Here is a 19,942-nt window from a genome sequence, read left to right as displayed (position 1 = left end):
ATCTATTTACTTTCACCTCACTGGGATTCTTCTGCAACTTAGACCTGTACAGGAAAGATGTTGAATTGCCCAAGGTAGAAGAATTACTATACCACAGGGGCAGAACAGACTCTTTGCTGCAAGACCAAACTGTGTCTTAACACTTGTGTCTTCAATTAATAATACACGGCTATAGCCTTACCTAACATCTAACCTGCAGCATCTTTACTTAGCAGGACAGACCAGACCCACTGAAGTCAACTCATGATGGAGTGACAAGATTGTTCTGCCATAATCTCCTTTGGGAAGGAGAACAACACTTGCCATGGAAAATTGCTGAGATGTTTAACTTTATTGTGATGCCTTTGCTACTTTTGTCAGTGGTGGTATCCAGGTACCTAAGTTTTGGCTGTATCTGTTCCTTAGCAGGGTCATGGAACACCAATGGTTAAGGATTGCTTGATGCTTAAAGTGATTGCATCCAGGTATGAAGCTCAGATGCTGAGTTGAGAGGCCTGAACCTCACAGACTCGTTAAGGCAGGGAGAAGTAGACAAGACTTAACGACCCTCCAAAGGGAACCCTTCTTTCTAATCTCAAGTTTTTATCTTTCTTTGGGTACTGTGCAGTGAGTTTGGGAGAGGCCAGCAGAGCCCAAATGGAAATTCAGAGAAAAGCAACATTATCCACTGAAACGTCAGACAAGTATTGACTTCTCCACAAAAGGCTTACTCAGACGCCCTCAGAGAGTCAATATTTGGTGGGGAGCATTAAAATTTCACAGGCCCTTGGCCAAGGTGACTTTCTACAAGTAGAAGTGATTTCTTTTGCAGCAAACCTGCCCACCATTCCTGACGTGTGGGCAGAGGCTGTTCAGCTTTCAGCCACCCCTAGTCTTGCCCTGACTGACAGCAAAGCACCATTGCTCTGCCTTTTGGTCTGCTAGAGAGGAAAATCCTTCTGCCTGGGGGAGGTGTCGAAGTAACAAGTCCAAGGTCCTAATAAATCCATAGCAAAGGAAGAGAAGAAAGGATAAGCCCAGAGACCAGAGTGATGGGCACTTCATAAATACAGCTGATGGGTCAGATAGATTGGTAGGTAGAATTCATGAGCACACTCTCTGTAAAGGCTGGACTCACTTTCAGCTGCAGCAAAAGGATATTTCATGCTCTGTGGGAATTGTCAGTCCCCAGAAGCTTTCAGAAGCTCGTGACTGCATTCCCTGTGCATTATATCCCATTATGCAGATGCCTTAAAGTAAATGTAAATCACATCAAGACTAATTGTAAAGGGCTTTTTTGTTATGAGAAGCAAAGTGCTTTGAGATGGCTTCTGATGGTCCAACGGTCGCACGCTCTTGCCATCTTCCCCTCTCAGTCTGTACCCTGCCTCCACTCATCCACATATCCTGATGTCCTGAGCTCTCACAGACAAGGCCAGCAGGGCTCACTGGGTTAATTAAATCAGCATCGTTTCGCTGTCTGGAGCTCAAGTGACAAATGCATTTCCAACCTTGTCCCTTTCTGTGGGAAGGGCGGTTTGTGAAGCATGACGGTAGCTCAGGACTCCTGGAGTCTGTGCCCACGTGTCTTACCCAGATAAAGGCATCAGTACTCAGGGATTTGGGTTCCCCCTTCTTGTCCCCTGGGTTAAAAAACTGTGTTAGCACAGGAAACACATTTCCACTCTGCTTTACGACTCCCTCTTCTCTGCTTCACTTCCCATGCTGCCGTGGGGGAATGAGATGTCAGGGGATGCTTGGGAAGACTGAAAGGGACAGTTCCCCTCCTCCCCGTTCAGGCTGTGAATGTGAGGCTAATTTTATTAGCCCAGCCACTCCATTATCCAAATAACCCCTCGCCAGCCTCCCAGAGCATTTGCAGATGCATTAGTGTAATGGTACTGTGCACTGCCAAACATGGGCTGCCTTCCATCCCAGATGTGCTCCCCAGGCAGACAAGGGGACTCTTATGTTTCTCTCTATATACCTATATATGTATAAAAGTATATACTGGAGCATCCAAAGTTGTTAGCACTTCAGAAGATTTCAAAGCACACAGAGGAGTTACAGAGCAAAGCACATGTTTTGTAACACCATTTGAGGTCCTACATAAGCAGGGATATATATCTATGAGATGCTACATGTTGGTTCATCATATGACAGTTAGGCTTTAGGCTTTCTCATGTGTGAGTGCTTACAGCTAGACAAAAATAAACCCCATTCCCCACTTTCTGTCTTCTACACTGAAGAGGTTTGCAGAAATCTGTCTAACCCACGTGGGTGGTGACTTTCTTACGGTAGTGCCATGCTGCCTCTTCTTTCAGGCTGGAGGAGGAGGGATATAACGCAGAGGAGTGCCAGGTAACGTCTGTGTGACGTGGCTTTCCTCTTGCACTGAGACCTGGAATGAACATTGCTGCAGATATACCCATGTGCAGTCAGGCTAGGTTTGATAGGGGTCATAGAATGACAGAATGAGTTAAATTGGAAGGGACCTTTAAAGGTCATCTAGTCCAAGAGTGAGCAGGGACACCTTTAACTAAATCAGGTTGCTCAGAGCTTCATCCAGCCTGCCCTTGAATATCTCCAGGGATGGGGCCTCCACCACCTCTCTGGGCAACCTGTGCCAGTGCCTCACCACCCTCAGAGTGAAGAACTCCTTCCTAATGTCTAATCTAAACCTGCCCTGCTCTAGTTTAAAACCATTACCCCTTGTCCTATTGCTCCATGCCCTTGCAAACAGTCCTTCGCCAGATTTCTTGCAGGTCCCTTCAGGTACTGGAAGGGGCTCTAAGGTCTCCCCTGAGCCTTTTATTCTCCAAGCCCAACTCTCTCAGCCTGTCTCTGTAGTAGAGGTGCTCATATATATGATGAAATCACACCTCATCCTTCCAATCACCCACATCATCTCACGCCAACCACGCCTGATGGGGGAAAGATGCAATGGGGGTCTTGCCACTAGACCTACTCATTCATCCACAGCCCTCTCCCAACATGACCCAGTTAGTGAAGAAAATGCTGTAGCCTTCCATGAAGTCTTTTAAGAAATCACTAAGGAGCCAATAAATAACATCAAGTCTGTTGCACATGACCATTCTCATGGCCACTGAGAGAAAGAGCAGCATCCCAGGCTAAGAGCAAATCACTGAGCCAGAAGAAATTTCTTTTTCCCCCACAAATGAAGCACTAAATTCAGGGTGACTTTTTACTTGTCAAAATAATAATAAGAAGAAAGTTAATATATAAGAGAGGCAGGATAGCAGAAAAAAATACAAATGCAGGAAAAAAAAAACCACCCAAAACCCAAAATATAAAGAATAAAATTGTCCCATTGAAATGCATGGGGTATTTCCAGGGAGCTAACCCAGCTGAGCAAGAAAATCTCATCCACCCAGTAAAAAAGCCTGCTATTTTTCTAGCACCCTGGGGCAAAACTGTTGATGCTAAAGCTTACAAGTAGTCCCTCTGCTTTAAGGAAGAATGAGTCCAAACTGCAGTTCTTTATCATGTGTGAATTCGCCTCCCTTCTCCTAAACAGTTGCATGAGGAAGCAAAGACACACACAAACTCAAACACATGCATCAAATAGAAATACTTCAGTATTTAAAGGAGCTTTTTTTTTCTTTCTTTTGAAAGAATAACGACCCAAAGCTGTCTGAGCACTGAAGATGGGGGCAAGGAGTCAGTGCAAATTGTTGGTTGTATAAACTTTGTGCCAGAATTAGTAGTAGGTGGATTGATTGTCAGTTCAAAAAGGAATTCTAGCAAAGAGAAAGGAGGGGGGGGGGGGTGGTGGTGGGGGGGTGTTTGGCTTGTGTAGGAGCAGGGAGAGCCTATGATATTTGCCACAAGCACTTTTATCTCTTTAGCTATGAAAATTAATGAAAATAAATGATCAGAAGGCAATAAATGGATCTGCAGCTACCCTCACGAAGGAATGCTGATACACTGTTTACACATCTAATGTTTGTTGTGAGACTCCGCAATCTCTGCAGGATGCTTCAGCGCATATGGTGTTGTCACTGTATTTCTTTTTCCTTTTAAATTTATTGATCCATGATATAAGTGTTCCTGAAGCCCTGGGTTGGTTTTACCAGCTTCCCTGTGCTGGGAAGATGTGGTGCACCTCAACAAACCCCTGCTAGGACTTGAGAACATCAAAGCTGACCTTGCCAGCCCCTCCTAGACCTTTTACCACAAAGAGGTTTGTCTTGCTTCATGCAAACCCACTGTCCTTGTGGTCAGTCATGTGCTGGAGGTGGCCAACAAGCAGCTATCCCTGTAGTATGGACAGGCACAGAATCACAGAATCACAAGTTTGGAAAACACCTTTAAGATCAAGTCCAACCATTCCCATCCTAAGCTAAACCAGATCCCTAAGTACCTCATCTACCCTTTTTTTAAACACATCCAGGGAAGGTGACTCAACCACCTCCCAGGGCAGCCTGTTCCAGGACCTCACAACTGTTTCAGTAAAAAATCTTTTTCTAATATCTAATCTAAAGCTGCCCTGGCAATGCTTGAGGCCATTCCCCCTTGTCCCATCTCCTGTCCCCTGGCTGAAGGGGCCATCTCCCACCTCTCTACAACCTCCCTTCAGGTACCTGTAGCTGGTGATAAGGTCTCCCCTCAGCCTCATCTTCTTCAGATTAAACACACCCAGCTCCCTCAGCTGCTTGTCGTATGATTTGCCCTCCAGCCCCTTCACCAGCCTGGTTGCTCTTCTCTGGACCTTTATGTCCTTCTTATGGTGAGGAGCCCAGAACTGGGCACAGCACTCAATGTGCAGCCTCACCAATGCTGAGTACAGGGGCACAATCACCTCTCTAGATTATCTATACATCCACAGCCAGCCTTAACAAGGGGATGCTTCCAGCTCAGGGACCTCACTGCACACGGTAGTGACTGCTGTGGGAAAGACTGCTCCAACAGGCTGGCAGGCTTTCCCCAAACACATACCCACACTTTTATACATCAGCTGATAATATTTCAAACATTTAATTAAGAGTACAAGCTAAAATACTCAAGCTGACAGCTTGCAATAGCTCCTGACCTGTGAAGCAGCACAATGACTTTGAGCCTACCTACACAAATCACACCACCCTGTGTTTGTACTCCGTAAAGTTGTATCTGCACTAGTAAATTTGATGTGCCCTGCATTACTCCCTGGTCCTAAGGCCACTGAGTATAGTGTAGTGGATGTTCACATCATTAAATTCCCTTAGCTTGGAAGTGGAGCAGGTGCAACCAAACTGCCTCTCAAGAACAGTCCCTGGCCATGGTCACCCTAGAAACGTGTCCAGGACTGTCTGGGAGCAGCTCTCCAGCCCTGCAGTGAGGATGTGCTATATGTCAGCACATCAGTGTAATGGATGGGATAATCCACCTCTATTGCTTGGTCATGCTCCCTAGTGTGGTACAGATGTAACAGAAAGTCAACGTGGCTACCAAGATGTAACCTGAAGTCAGTGTGGCTACCAGCTGACTGCTTGCCAGAGCCAGGAAAGCCATGATTGAATTAAATTAAGAAAAGAAGCAACAGCAGATGTAGGTAATCCTTCCTTGACTCTCAGGTCATTGCTGGTATCATCCTCCAAGGTGTTCAAACAAGTGATCCTCAGGCTGTGTCTTGAAAGAGGTAGTGAATTGGTCAGCTTTAAGCAAAAATCAAGAAACTAATTTTTAATGTCTTGGGGTTTTTTTCACCTGTTTTCATCAGTCTAGAAACATAATGCAAGACCTGTGAAGGGATGTCACAATTCTGTATTGATACAGGTGACAATATGCCATCAATCCATGACAATGACCCAAACATACCTGTTTATCTGGTGGAGCACAAACTGCTGGATTTGGGGATGAATATCATAGAAGGTGGTTTTTTTCTCTTTGCAACCACACAGATAAAATGGATTTTGCAGAGATTAGGTGTGTTTTCCCAAAGGTGTGAGCTCAACCTTGGGAAAGTGCTGAGTAAAGGGATAAGTAATTAGTGATGGATAGCATGTTCACCAAGTCCTTTAGCTGGAAAGAAAAGCAAACCTGCAGCATGCTCAGCTGGAAAGAAAAGCAAACCTGCAGCATGCTTTCCATTCCTTCCCTGCCTTTTCCTGCCTCCTGACAGCATCCTGACGACCCCCTTGCAGCCCATGCTGCCGTGTGTCAGGGGGGTCCCCTCAGCACAGCTTCGTGTCTCATCAGGGACTGGCATTTCCAATCAATTAGACATGTCACCACTGAATTTCTCTGCTAATTACTGGAGTTTATTATGTCTAAAGCCAGGTTAAATGCAGAATTCCAAAGGTCAAATGGGGTCACCCAGACAATCAGTTCCACATTTTCCATAGTAAAAGAGACCCCACAATCAGTCACTGCCAAGTGGTTTGTAATGACCAACCTGCCAGTTAATGGCCTGAGGTGAAAGTCTTGGGGATAGATAATGCTCTTGGAGGGGTGGGGGTGGGGGGGAAGTGAAGCAGCAAAGAAAAAGGCCAGTTTGGAGGCAATTATAGCACAGATGTATGAACCCACAACCCTTTCTTGGAGTCTTTGCATGGCAGGAGAAGGGTTTCCTTTACACACCAAGCATCTCACAGAAGAACCTTCCTTTGCACTAGTTTCTGGGTCTGACCCTGTTGCCAAATGCCCTTTTGTTTCAATGGTGTCAGTTGAGGCCACAATGAAAGCAAAAGAGCTCAGGGGTATGGATGAATATCCCATGAGTTGCTAAAAAATATGCCATGAGGCCTGCTACCTGCTGCTTCACCCCTCCTTGCCTAGTGATGGGCACAGAATCACTGAATCACAGAATCGTAGGGGTTGGAAGGGACCTCCAGAGATCATCGAGTCCAACCCCCCTGCCAAAGCAGGGTCCCTAGGACAGGTCGCCCATATAGTCATACAGATGGGTCTTGAATATCTCCAGAGAAGGAGACTCCACAATCCCCTTGGGCAGCCTGTCCCAGGGTTCTGTCACCCTCACTGTGAAAAAGTTCTTCCACATATTGGTGTGGAACTTCCTGTGCTCCAACTTGAAGCCATCGCCCCTTGTCCTGTCCCCACAGTGGTTGTGAGAGGGTTGCAAACCAAGAAGAGCCTGGGAGGGCTGTTCAGGAAAAACAAAGGACACAGATCTCTTCAGAAGGAAAAGAAAAACATCTCCCCATCTGTTCTGGAGACCAAAGGGTTCTCAAATCTGTCTTGGCTCATTTCAACCTCGCATCCTGTGGGTAGAAAACGTCCTGTCCCTTGCTAGCATTTTGCTAGGAGCAGGCTGTAGCAGAGCATGAAACACTTCAGCCCAGCCAGAGCACACGGGGAGGCTTCAAGTGCTCAGTGTTTGCAGTAGCAGCCGCCTGAAGGGCTTTGCCTAAATGTCAACACTGTTTTCAGAAACAATTACAGGGAATGCAAAAATAGCAATCAGGGAGTTACATCTCTTCTCCATCCGACGGCTGGCAGATGACTTTATATCATGAGGAAGCCAAAAGAGGATCCCCCTAACCCTGAAAACTATCCACAAAAGATAACACTACACAGGCTTCACTTCCCAGGGTTAAAGGCTTCAGGATCACCAAAGGGAAAAAAGACTCCCCATGGATGCTCCTACAGCTGCAGAAGAGCTGCAGAGCCTTGATAGTCCACACTGGCAGATTCTTCATGGTTTCTTGCATTGGGCTGGCTGTACAAGTTGTACTGTCTCAAAAAACGTCTAGGAATGGCTTAGGTTTGTTCCCTACACAGTGTGTGTGGAGATACCCTCTTTTGGATAGTAAGAGAGCTGAGATCTACAGGCACAGGCTACACCGAAACATTTTGTCTCAGTTCTAGAGACTGCTCCCTGGTTTATGGCATTTATTAGTAGAGCTGCTGGGGAAAAGTGGGATACTTTGTCCTGAGAAAGACTAGGTCAGTGCAAACACCTGCCTGCTTCCTTTGTACCAGTGCTTTGTGAATCCAGCTTTAATTATATGAATGATCCTGCAGTTAATAGTCTATCAAAACACATTCCTGATGTGATGCTTGGAGGAAACCTGTGAGTTATTTTTGCTCTTTGGAGTAGAAGCTACTGTCACATGGACTTTAAAAATGGTTGGAAGGTTCCTTCCCAAGAAAGCTTCCCAAATGATGTCATGAGAGCAGGGATCTTGTACAAACACTGTATTTCACAAGAAATCCAAAGAGCTTTACAGGTTCATAAATATATGACAAAAGCATCCATGGAGCAAAACTCTTTGAGGAGGGACATGAGCAGGTATTTATGTGGGAGTTGAGGAGTAAAGGAAGGACATGAATTCATCAGGTGAATTAAAGGAAAGCATTTCTAGGGAGTCAGAATGATGTCATTAGAGCACTTGGATGTCTTCTCCTATGCAAGGATGGTAGAGCCAAGCCTACACTACAAACAAAAATACAGATAAGCCCTATACAACAAAGTATTGACCAAGTGTTCAGTTTGCTTGTTCAAAATGTATTTCTAAAGGAAAAAAACCCACAACAAAGCAGGGCAAACTAAACTAGATGTCAAGGTTTCCCATTGCTTCCACATCCAGTGAGGAAACAAACCAAGAAAATAATTTTCAGGGTAGTTGAGTACCCTTGTCTCCAATCCTCCAATCATAAACTGGGAAACTACAAAAAGTGAAAAAAAAAAAACCCAAAACAAGCCCACAACTCAAACAAATCTTGGGGGAAAAAAATGAACAAACTTTAATGTCTCAAGATGACTTTAAAGTTCTTTATTAATAGAAAAGAACATAAAAGCCAGTTGGCTTTTCAAGGGCAAACTCTGGGATGGATTTCATTCTGCTGTTCCTACTACACCTATCTATGATGATAACGACTATATCAAGTAATATAAAGTGATGAAAGATATTTAGCAGGTGCCTAAAGCAAGAAAGCCTCAAAGCCATGAGTGCAGAAAGTCTGAAGCACTTAAAAAGTTCTCCCTGAGTCTGACAACAAAATACCTATTAATCCCCACTAACAAGGAGCATGTTTAGGGGTTCAGAGGTATCACATGAAAAATAGAAGAGGCATTAGAAAATGGTAACTCTGTGCACTTATGGTGTAAGGAAAAGCCCCAAGAGAGCAAATACTTGCTTCAAAGAAAGTAATAAGATACATGAGCCTGCAACAGAAACAACTTTGGAAGCATATTTAAAGTACAACAATTAAGAGAATGGTCTCTGACAGCCACCGGGCACCGGTCCGGGAAAGCACTCAAGCATGTGTTAGATTTAAAAGCTTAAACCCAAGAGGTATGGAAGTGCCTATACATCTCAGCCAGGGTCTCTGTCTTGCCCAAATTTTCCCTCCCTAGGGGCACTGGTGCCCAGGCTGGACTGGGGTGGAATGCCTAAGCAGGGGAATGATTAACAACTGGTGCTTTGAAGTGACCTGCAAATGTAAGGTCTGTGCAAGGCAGCGGAGAGGAGGAGACCTGGCTGTCAGTGAGATTGGAGGAGACAGATGTTTAATGGAGTCCAGGATTACAGATCTGCCAGGCTTCACATGTAATCACCAGCTTCTTAGATTTCCTCTTTCTTCTCCCCTTCTTCTGGGTCTATTACAGTGTCAGGGGTTGGGGGAGGGAAGGATGGAGATTTTCAGATTTCCAGCTAAATTCCTTGAGCTGCCCTTAATACTCTGACCTATTCCTAGTTGAAACCACAACCTACCATTCTGGCAGGACTCCTAGAGACAGGAGTGGATTTTCTTTTTGTTTAAAACAAGAGAAGCAATGCATTTAACTCCACAAATCCACCTCCTTTTCCCCAAACAGCACAGTAGCTCTACTGAACAGTCTGTATTTGACTCAGGCCACGCCACAGAGGAACAGCACCACAATCAATAGTGCCAGATGACCCACAGGCAGCATGCTGGGCAGCACTATGCCCCAGGGGACACATCTGCACAGCTTCTCGCCAGCTCCTGAGGATCGATAGTCCCTGAGGCTTCTCACACAGGAAATGACTCTACAAATGCTTTTTGCTTTTATGGGCATTGCTCACTCTTTCCTCCAGTCTTACTCATTTTCTGTCCTCTGTGCAAGGCTATTACTTGTGGAAAGCTGAGGACAGGAGGAGCGACATCCGGTTAGACTGAATGACCCATCTCATTCCTCATGTCATCACTCCAGGCAAACCTCTATAACTGTGTCCCCTACATGGATACCTTAAGGCAAAGAGTCCCAAAGACAAATTAAAACATCCTCTGCAGGAACACAGCACCTTTGAATGCCTCCATGCATCTTCCAGCTCCTGCACTGCCTCCTTGAGTGGCCTGTGGAGGAAGCATCCCAGCATGGGGATTACTCTTTGGCAAGCTGAGAGATGAATTCTGGCATTTGGCATTGCTGAGTTCAACCCAAATGCAGACCCACGGGTGCAGTCGTAGTTCTACCCCCAAAAACTGGGCATAACTGTGTGGTTCAGGTACAAACATCCCACTGCTGTGAAAGTACCTAAGTCTTTTAATGAGAAAGACAATATCAGACACTAAATGACGTTAATATATCTGTATGGACAAGAAAAGCACCCCAAATGCTGGCCCAGGGGTGGCTGAGAGGCTCAGCTCTGACACAGTGCTCCATCACAGCTGTGTATCATGATCAAGGATGTATCACCCTTCTGCTTATCAGCTGTACCATTTCACCACCAGTGCTCTCACTCAGAGGGCAGTTACACATCTTGCCAGCAAGCAGGGTTTAGACACTGCCCATAGCTCAGATGTACTCAAAGTACTTGAGCAGTGGCACTGATATACTTCCCCCAGCTGGACCCCAGAGATAAGTGCAAAGTGTTTCCTGAGACACAGTGTCTCTGGGATGGGGCAGGTCTGGAAGCCGCAGGGTTCTGGCATGGATAAGCAAGGCCAAGCATGAAGCCAAGGGTTAATGACCTGCATTTTGTGTTAAATCCTTCCCTTGTGTCAAATTGCTCCATTAGTCTCCTCCACAAGCCTAGCCTTGCCTACATTCCTCTAGATGAGATCAAGAAAGCTTTTCACTGGAACAGGTTGCCCAGGGAGTTTGTGGAAGCCCCATCCCTGGAATTGTTTAAAGCCAGGTTGGATGAAGCTTTGAGCAGCCTGATCTAGTGGAAAGTGTCCTTGCTTGTGGCAGGGGGGTTGGAACTAGATGATCTTTGAGGTCCCTTCCAACCCAAAGCATTCTGTGATTTCTATGATAATCTAATGCTGTCTACAGGGTGGCCACAAAGAGAACAATTATTCTCCCAAGAAGCATTTCCATTTCCAACACCTGCAGAAGAGCTCAGAGTAGGCACCTGATGGCTACATAGCAAAAGGGAGGAGAGATGACCCCCTCAGAAACCAAGGACCAGATTCACAGAGCTAAATATGAACTAAGGAACTAATGTTTATTCAGATCTGACTACCTTTCACATGTGATAGCATGGGAATAAAGGTCCTGAGGCTCTTCTGAACTTTGGGACCCAGCAAAGCTTTCCAGGTCTCATCAGGGCATGCACACCAGCCTCAGGTGTCAGGAGGAAACCTCAGTGTTCAACAGCCAGTAGTGGGAGTTGCAGAGAGCTTCAAAAGATGTAGTGATCTTGGAAATATCTTTTCTACCTTCAGGATACATGGAGTCAACAGTTGTTTGCCCACAGTCATACAAAGGACTCTGTGAGCAAGGCAGGGTGTGAGCGCAGGTCTCCCAAATTCTGGACTGTCTCTCAACAACAAGGTTTTTCTCCTTTCCAGTGCACTTAGCATAGTGTATGTTTTAGGGCAAAATGGGGCACTTGAATACAGCATGAAACTGGCTTACAAAAGCTTTTCCAAAGCATAAAAAAAGAGCTTAATTCAAGTGTGAAAAGCCCAAGGCTGAGGGACAGTGGGAGATGAAATTGCAGATGCCCATGCATCTCATGGGATGGAGTCAGCCCCCGGCAGAATTTCTTCTCTTGTCATAAATGGCTCATTTGGGACACCTCCAAGACCTTGAATTGGTTCCTCACCTGCTCACTCCAGTTTTTTGAGTTATTTACATCCCCACCGGAACACACAACCAACTCAGCAGGAGGTAAAAGGACTCCCTACTCCATTAAGTGTCCCACAACTGCTTACTCCTGCGATACCCACGTGGTGAGATCAAGATAAACTATGACTTTCTGCAATAACATGCATTTTGCTGATAACAAAGTGTTTCAGAAGACTCAGCAGCACAATGTGTCACAGTTTTGCTGGTGGGCCAAACTGCTTTTATCATTCTTGGCTGAGTAACACAGGCACTCACACACTGTCTTTCCCCACTGTCTTTTCCATCCTTAACTGAGCATCCATGCAGGATTTTCCATCCATACAGTCATTTCTCAGAAGGCATCTGACCTTATTTAACAGGCGCTTAATTAGGTGCAAGCAAGTGCAAAGGAGAGTGGAGTTCAGCCTCTGATATTGCTGGGGGGTGATGAGTGGTATTTTAGGAGCAGGAAAGAACAGTAAAAGAGAACAAAAGTCGACTTTGCTATCAACTGGGATTGTACTCCTTGTTTGCTAGGGACTGACTGAAGTCTAGGAGCTGTTCTTCCCTGTTTTGTGTAGGACTTCCCAAGAGCCAGGCATCCAGGCAACTGAATAGGCACTTTGGAGTCCTCTTCTTCTGAGGATTTAGAGACACCCTAATATGAAGTATCTTCATAAAGAGTGAGTGCATTTCATAGAATCATAGAATCGTCTTGGTTGGAAGGGACCTTCCAGATCATCAAGCCCTACCATCACCCTAACCTGCCAAAACCACCACTAAGTCCTGTCCCTCAGCACCATACCTACCTGTCTTTTAAATCCCTCCAGGGACAGAGACACCACCACTTTCCTGGCAGCTCATTCCAATGCCTGACAACTCTCAGTGAAGAGTTTTTCCAAATATCCAATCTAAACCTCCTTCGGTGCAACTTGAGGCCATTTCCTCTTGTCCTCTTGCTTGTCACTAGGAGGTCAGCCCCCACTTCTCTACAACCTCCCTTCAGGTGGTTGTAGAGAGCGATCAGATCTCCTCTCAGCCTCCTCTTCTTCTGACTAAACAGCTCCAGTTGCTTCAGACACTCCTCATAATATTTGTCTTCCAGATCCCTCACCAGTCTTGTTGCCCTTTTCTGGACACATTCCAGCACCTCAATATCTTTCTTGTACAGAGGAGCCCAAAACTCTTGAGCCTCTCAGATGCTCTGATGACCCTGATCTTACCTAGTATGACAATCTGGTCTAGGAACGGCCAGTTATTCCAAGGAAGAGGCTATACTGTCAGTGGAGTGCTGCAGAAGACCTGACCATGTCCAAAGGGCGGATGTGCATAGTAGTAATCATAGAATCATAGAATAGAATATTCTGAGTTGGAAGGGACGCAGGGATGTGGTTGAGTCACTTTCCCCGTATGTGTTCAAAAAAAGGGTAGATGAGGTACTTAAGGATATGGTTTAGCTTAGGATGGGAAAGGTTGGACTTGATGATCTCCAAAGGTCTTTTCCAACCTCATGATTCTGTGATAATGATCATCAAGTCCAACTCTTGGCTCCACACAGGGCCAGCCAAGTCAAATCTTTCACACTATGCACAATAGTCCCTTCCCACACAATGAGTGTCAATACTCCAAGAAACAAGAAGGCAGCAGAGTTGAATGATAGAAATCCGCAGCAGCAGTGCCAAAATGTATGGTTTATGGGTGTCTCTGTTGCTTTTAAACCCCTCCAGGTCAAAAAGTCTCACTTATTAGACAACCACAGCTTTCCATTTTCAAACCAAATCATTTCCATCTTCTCTGGTTTGGGACCAATGATGAAAAACACAGACTGCACGCAACCTGATGGCTCACAAACAAACAAATGCAAATTAAAAGGGAAAAAAAAAAAAAAAACCCTCTTGAGTTATTTTTAAAACTTGTGATCTAGAGCCAGTGTTTCTGGGGACAGCCTCAAATTGACAATCCCCTGGAAACAGCCACTCCAAACCTAGGAGTTAAAGCTAATTGAAATCTTGTGCAAAGACCACATTTGAAGAAATTAAGCTATAATTAAGAAAAGTTATTAATGATTGCTTTAACTAATTGATATGATAACATAAGCAGCAGACAAGATTTTAATCGCTGGTCATGAAATCAGGAGTAAACTAACCAGTCACCACCTCTTCCTTGGCAGCTAATTTGCACATAGTAATTCTGTTGCAGACAGTGACTCAGCGGCAAAGGGACGAGTAAATCTATAGAGACACATAGGTATAAACCTTCCCCATCTTAATGAGAAACAGACACTGAAAGGCCAAAAAGACCCTGTCAACATGATTTGTGATACCTTTACTTAATTTTTACCAAATGTGGTTTCTGCCACGCTTTAGTTGAAGTACATTTTTATTGGATACTTCATTGGCAAAGTTTAAAAGAGCCCCCAAAATACCTATCTGCTTCTGCTACGCATGACCCTACCAGCCTCACCTTTAACATGCTGTAATGCTTTTAGGGAATGATAGTACTGCACAGATGTGATTTATTTTCAGATCATGGGTGACTTTCTGCTAGTTTACAAGGAAGAAGCACAACTTTCCGTTGGAGCATGACGCTGACTCACCTGTACTGAGCAGAGAGGGACAGCAAACCATAGAATCATAAAATTGTAGAATCATAGAGTATGTTAGGTTGGAAGAGACCTTTAAAGGTCATCTAGTCCAACCCCCTGCAGTAAGCAGGGTCATCTTCACTAGATCAGGTTGCTCAGAGCCCCATCAAGCCTGACATTGAGTATCTTCAGGGATGGGGCCTCCACCACCTCTCTGGACAATCTGGCCCAATCTGATCCACCTAATACTCAACCTAAATCCCCTTTTCTAGTTTAAAACCATTATCCCTCATCTTATTGCCACATGCCCCCATGAACAGTTCCTCCCCAACTTTCTTACAGAAAACAGAAATCTCCTCCTTTGAGTCAAATGCAGGGTTACTCATAAACTGTTTGCAGAACAGAGTCTTCCCTAGCCATTAATAACTCAAAAGTAGGAGGCAGCTCAAAGCCTTGGGATTTTAACAATACAAAGCTGGGGCCTCTTGCTGTTTGCCTTCTGGTTTTTGAGCCTTGAAGTTCATTTTTCTATCTCTTCCCTTTGATGCCTCTATATCAAAGGAAAAAGATGAGATTCTTGTGTCTTGGAGTTGCTTCCAGGTGCTGCATCAGCTTTGCAAAACACACCTAGCACTGGCAGAGCACCAGGAGTCCAACATGCTGAACACAGAGGTACTTAGGTGGTGATGGAGGTCACTTTCCAAATGCTATCCCAAAGCCACAACGGGAAAATTAGTATCCTCCTCCTGACATGTGGAGCTGAGCTGCATGTGAATGTTTGACAGTGAAACATTGAGGAGGCAAGGAGGCATGGAAGAACAGCTGGAAGAGGAGAGAGCAAAGGGGCAGGGGTGCTAGGACTTGGGGACTGCAAGACCATAAATGAGGGGATAGAGGCCCAAAGAAGGATAGGATCAGGGAGAGAGGCAGGGATAGTGGGGAAGCTGTGAAAGAAGCATCTGCATACAGCTCATAGGCTCAGGCTGCTTCTTTGGGGGAGAATGAGATCCAGAGAGAGGGTTAGAGGGGGAAGGGGGACTGGAGGAGGCATGTGGATGTGTGATGAGGAGCAGAGGAGATGCTGAAACAATGCAGTCCTCCTTCCCCCTGCTTCTCCAGCAGCATTTCCCATCTGGTCCTCATCCCCTTAGATCAGCGTGTGAGGCAAAGGACTCTCCAGTGTCTGCACACCAGAAACAAAGAAGGAAAAAGAAAGACCTCAAGCCTCCAACATACCCATATCCTCATGATCCCCAGGGAACATCTCAAAATGGAAACAGGTGCCATTCAGACAGAGAAGTGAGGAAATTACACCCTGGAGCAGCCCTTGCTTTGACTCCACTACACAAGACTGTTCAGTGGGAAACACCACCCAGCTTGTAACTCACCTGGAGACATTGTGAAGGCTGGGGCTAAAATGCAGTTCTCCCAATAAGTCATGACAGATCCCATACACACACCAACCCTTCCCTGCTCTGTTGGCAGAGATGTGAAAGCCACATTCATACCTGAAACACACAGATGGCCACACCTCTGGGAAGCGATGGGACCTTTGTACACTGTGCCTCTGGGTTTTGATGACAAAGCTTCCCCTCTCCCTCATTCAATCAATCTCCCTATAAAATATGTGGTTATCTATAATGGAGCCCCTCTGATGGTGCAATGATGCTGCAGGCCACTCCTGAGAGCACAGCACATATGACAGAGCTGACAAGTGCTGCTTGTCACCTCTGGACATCCTTGGGTGGACCACAGGGCTGAGCTGGATTCCCAGTTCCCCTTGGATCCCAGGGAGTTCATCTCCAGATGAAAAGTCCCACATGAACCTTAAGGACCCCCTCCCCCCAGTGCACTGAGGGAAGTCCTTTCATGCATATGATGACCTTAAAATGCCAGGGGATGAATATATATATACTTTTGACAGCATGAGAAAGCCTCTTTTATTAGCCAGGTCTATTACAACAGCTCTTTGAAGGTGTTTCAAGTTGGAGATGCCTTGTTAGCTGAGTCCTAACACCTCATTGCAGGATAGTTTGGGGCATAGCAAGAGCAATACTTGCTCAGCCTGTAAGAGCCATGACAGGACTGGGGGGTTCCATTGCAGTTGAGGACTGGTGAGCTACGGAGCCAAGCATGGCAAAGCTGCTTTGAATGGAGCAGATGCACACCCAACAGAACCACTTATCTCTGAGCTACAGAGGGGTTTGAGCCCAGCAGACAGAAGAAGGAGAAAGCTTCTCCTTCCCCAGGGGTAGGACTGATATCTGCCTGCCTTTGAAAAGATCAGGTCAAGCCATCTGTCTTGACCTGATGTCTCTCCTGTCTCTCACCTTCACAGACCTCACAACACCAGAGGATTTCTGTGGGCAGTGAAAACCTCTGATAAGTCAGAGCTTCATCCATTTATGAAAAGAACAGCATGACATGGCTTACACAGGAGACAGGATCTACCCTTCCCAAGGCCAGCCTGCACTCCACCACTCTGTTCATAGTCCTGCCTCCAGCAAAGGCAAACCCCTGTGCCTATTCTCAGCCACTGAGGTCCTTCAAATGTTAATTCATTCAAGCACTTGAAGCCTGTTGTATCATGAGCACACAGATAGTGACTGTATTGCCGCGGTGGCCGCGCTGTCATTCACATTGCTCGCTACGTTGCAGATAAAATCAGAGCTGGGCAAAAGGCTTCTGTACTGTTGAGTGTTTCATGAAATGGAATCAGATTTTAAATAATAACAGTCCATGCCCTTTTCACTAACCTGTCTCCTACAGACACGCCTAGGCTTCAGAGATGGGTGGGAGATGGTGGAATAAATCACAAGGGACTCAGGGCCCTTGAATCATAGAATCATAGAATGGTCTGGGTTGGAAGGGACCCCAAGGATCACAGAGTTCCACCCCCCTGACACAGGCAGGGACAACAACCTTCAGGCCTGGAGCTAGACAAGGTTGCACAGGGCCCCATCCAACCTGGCCTTGAACACCTCCAGGGACGGGGCATCCACCACTTCTCTGGGCAGCCTGTTCCAGCCCCTCACCACTCTCCCTGTAAAGAACTTTCCCCTAATATCTAATCTAAATCTTCCCTCCTTTAACTTCAACCCATTCCCCCTTGTCTTGCCCTTTTAAAAAGCTGATTCCCCTCCAGTTTCTCTGCTCCCTTCAGGGACTGGAAGGCTGCAATGAGATCCCCCCCACAGCCTTCTCTTCTCTATGGGGCTCCAACAACAGCTTGTGGTCCTAAAAAATTCTGCCTAAACTTGTGCTTCTGGATAGACAACCACAAAATGAGTCTGCTTGTGTTGTAGTGGTCAGGGAAGTGCAGGTAGTCAATATATCAGCAAGAATATGTTCTTGGAAGTCTCTAGAGAAAAAAAACCCAACAATTGCTTCTCTTGTACTGGATTTCATTTTGTGAGGAAGTGAATGAATCGGCAGTGCTGTCCCATTGACTTCTCCTGCTGTCCCATTGACAGCTCCTGGCTGTTACGAGACCACCCAGCCCAAGGAAGCCAAACATGTCTGGAAATCTGAATGGCTCTACAGAGCCAGTACTGGTATCTGAGGTGACCTGCTACCAAACAGTCCTGCACAAAAAGGACACCAGGCAACTCTGAAATCACTAGATTATTGGCATATTACCATGCTTAAAGGGTTTGACTATGCTTGGAGCACCATTCTGCTGAAAGGAAAAGGCAAGGACCCACAGAGTAAAAGGATGAGAAAGACAAGCAGCATCTTGACCAAAGTCTTGCAGGAGCTCGCAAGCATCACCTGTCTCCAGCTTTCCACCCCATTCCAACAGGTAACTGGCCCTGTTTTCACTTCAGCACTGGAGGTGACATCCCATCCTTTCCCAGCATGGAGCAAATGAGAAAGCAATCCCAGCTCTGTCATCACATCCATGAGTTATCATCATCTCCCAGGCTCTTTAATAATGCTGAATTTACAGACCTGTTTCCCTAGCCACTCCAAATTTGAGGTATAAATATCCACAGCTCACAGAACGGGTCAGAGACATCTCAGAGACTCAAAGAATTTAAAGTAAAATTATTCAAGCAGAAGAAATGACTGTCATAGATTGGAAGCTATGAACCACTCCTGGACCACAGAAACCCTGCTAAACACCTCCCAAAACCCACATGCATGCCGTGCCTTATGGTCCAGGAGAAAACTCCTAGTTTAGGTAAAGTCTAATAATTTCAGCCAGCTGTAGGGGATGTAAGGAGGGTTTATAAAACAATTATTCAGTTATATTTTTTTAAGGCAGGAATTACAGGGTGGTAAAACTTCCATGAAGGTGGGTGAGAAGAGGGGTCATTTTGGCCCGTGTCAATCCTGGAGACTGCCGACTCTTGACTACTGTAGCACAGTGCTGTCAGAGGGTCGGAGGACAGCACATATCATTAGGGGAGATCTTGGTGTTAGGCAACTGGGCAATACTGGGAGGAAATCACACTGCTCTGAAAGTGCTACTGGAACATGTAGGCATCCTTCGGGCAACTCATGAGGGCAATAAGGAGCATATCGAGTGGGTGTTTTACATTTGGTGCTGCCTACATGGTCCAAGGTTAGAGTCAGGTGGGTAAATCTTGCTTGAAGACTCACTGAACATGTCACACTTGGACTGGTGGCCTCCACTGAAGTTGCACTGTAGGGCACCTGCCATGACCCTACCAAAATCGCTTTTGTTTGGGGATCTAAAGCTCCTCACAAGCACTCATGGATCAAGCAGTTACAATCTATCAAGCCCCTGCATGTCCACAGATTAATTATGTGTAGTGAATTTCTTCATGCAAAACTATTTCCTCCTCCTACCCAAACCAGAACCTTTCCTGAGGCCAAGCACCCTGCTGAAATCAGCCAGACTTCCACATCCAGCACCCAGGTTGGTCCTTCCCTAGAACCTGTCTGGTAGTATTTTCAAAACCAACGCCAATTACACAACAGAAACGTCACACTAAAAACTTGGCCTGCACCCTGGCAGGCAGGATCCTACACTCTTGATCACTGTGTCTCCAAGAGGCTCCAGCTTCTCCAAATACTCCTGTTGGAGCCAAGTGATTCAGCGTTCCGCTTATCCGTATCTGCAGCAGATGTAGCCACAGTTTGAATGGGGGTGGAGAGCAACGTGGTACGCAGCAGATGCAGGAGCAACTCCTTGTCATGCAGCCAGCAGGATGCATACTCCATAACACAATTCTGGGGGTGGTTTCTGCCCCCTTAGTTCTCTGTGCCTGGCCCCACAAAAATAGCAGCAGCATCTAAATACAATGATTCCTAAGCCCCCAAAAATCAGGAGATCAATAGTGGAGCACATCTTTGTAGCAACTGTAGTAACTACCAGAACTTCATGGGCATGTCCATAGCATCATCCAGCTAAAATCTATCCAGGCCCC

General features: G+C 45.9%; 1 protein-coding gene across 1 annotated transcript in view; it reads right to left on the bottom strand.

Annotated features, from left to right (window-relative positions):
* Window positions 1-19,942, bottom strand: part of PLXNA4 (plexin A4) — a gene marked incomplete at both ends in the record, with an annotated part of 461,339 nt that overhangs the window by 226,616 nt on the left and 214,781 nt on the right. The gene's annotated exons all lie outside the window — the stretch shown is intronic.

This window comes from Gallinula chloropus (assembly GCF_964237585.1).
Source record: "Gallinula chloropus genome assembly, chromosome: 1".
In the NCBI taxonomy this organism is placed as follows: Eukaryota; Metazoa; Chordata; class Aves; order Gruiformes; family Rallidae; genus Gallinula; species Gallinula chloropus.
This window is presented reverse-complemented; position numbering and strand designations above follow the sequence as displayed.